The following is a 1,918-nucleotide window of genomic DNA, read 5'->3' as shown; positions in this document are numbered from 1 at the left end:
CGCCCGGGGCTCCGCACGTGGCGCTCCGCCCGCTCGCGGGGTGAACACGCCGGCATCGTTGGGGCGCACGCCCCTCGCCAGCCGCCCGCGCGGACACGGACGGACAGACTCACGGACTCGGGCCCGCGCCGCGGGACCCGCGCACCGACCCGGGACGCCTCGCCGCAGAGAGCCACTCACCGGGACGTGGACAGGCCCACATCGACAAACGGGGGCACACCCGCCGGCACACACGCGCGCACATCCTCGCCGACTTGGGACCCCTCGCCCAGACACCCGCCCACTCACGTGGACACAGACACAGTGACCCTCGCCCGAGGGCACACATGGACGCCCAGGCTGAGACGGACGCACACGGACATCAGCATGCCTTCGGCGACACAGCCACACACGTGCACACTGAGACATACACCCCACCACAAACCCAGACACAGAAGGACACATCGCTGACACACGCTGACATTGAGGCAGACGCTCTTACAAATTCCGCGACACCCACATGACTAAGAGACACACATCCACTGACACACTGACACAGAGACACACACACTCACATGGAACCACGCTCTCCTGGAGACACAGTGATGGCACAGAAATCTGCACAACGGTAGACACCTACACGGACACATGGACACACGTGTCAACAGAACCGAACACACACCCAGACCAGAATCGAGCACGCAGCCAGCAAACACAGATACCCACACTCATGTGGACACACACATACATACATTCACCCTCTTGAGCCACATTTGACCTACGCCTTGACCCACAGAAATGTAGTCAAACTGAGATAGACACATGCGCAGTCTCTCGCACACAGACACTGTCACAGACATGCACACATCCTGAGAGACAGCCACACACACGTGGACACAGAGATAGACACTGACAAATACAATCCCTCACACATCCAGGCCGACCCACAGGAAAACATACTCAGAGCTTATAGGAACATGCTTCTTGTTTAGACAAAACAGGCCACCAACTTTTGCCCACAGACCAGTAACGTCATTGGAAGGGACAGTGCACTTCTTCCTGTGTGGTGGCCACTGCCCGGAGCCATCATAGGAGCGTGCACGTACACACACACACACACACACACACACACACACACACACACAGAGCTTTTGTCTCTTTTCCCAGGAGCATTTTACTTTATCTCCTGCCAAATTTTCAGGGCAAAATGATTGCTGGGGGCTTCGGGGGCACTAAGGTGCTGGATTTGGAAGCCCAGAGACAAGAGGGGTCCTGTCCCTCCACTATTGGGGTCTTGGAGATGTGGAAGGGGCCACCAGGAGGGAAGAGAGCATCAACCCTTTGGGATCTGAATGTAGGGCTCCAGAGGTCACTGGGTACCTTACGTACTCACAGAGGGGCTTCCCGTGCATTCGGGAGGGGTCAGTAAGAAAGACAGTGTACAGGAAAGCATCGGACACAGGTCCCTCTGACCCTGAGTTGAGAGGGGTGTCGCGGAGAAATTCTAGCGACCGAAGAGTCTCAGGTTGGCCGGCAGCTCCCACTAACGGCCAGAGTGGGAAGTGCAGGCTATGTCGACGGTTCAGCCCTGGGTGCGGGACCGTTTTCCGAGTCACCAGTACTAGGCGGGAGCAGAGTGCCGTACTGGAAGGTCCTGCCCTCCCTGAGATCTTCTGTCATGGGCTTCTGGGCCCCAGAATGAAGACAGACATTGAGCCATGCAGAAGACAGAGCTAGAACAGAAAGTGCTGGGGAATGAGAGCTGGAGACCTCTGCTCTTTCTGTATGTAGCCGGGGTGGGGTTTTCAAGCTCCTTAGTGCTGGGCTACTGAATGTTGCCAGCAGGAGAGGTGGCCTAAGCTTGGTGAATCTGCGTGCATCCTGGTTTTAAACGGAGAGAGAGAAGCCCATGACAAGGAGGGACCAGAGTTCTGGCCCT

This window comes from Carlito syrichta, unplaced genomic scaffold (genome assembly GCF_000164805.1).
Source record: "Carlito syrichta isolate Samal-C Ts95f unplaced genomic scaffold, Tarsius_syrichta-2.0.1 Scaffold287955, whole genome shotgun sequence".
Taxonomy (NCBI): Eukaryota; Metazoa; Chordata; class Mammalia; order Primates; family Tarsiidae; genus Carlito; species Carlito syrichta.
Note: the sequence above shows the minus strand (reverse complement) of the source record.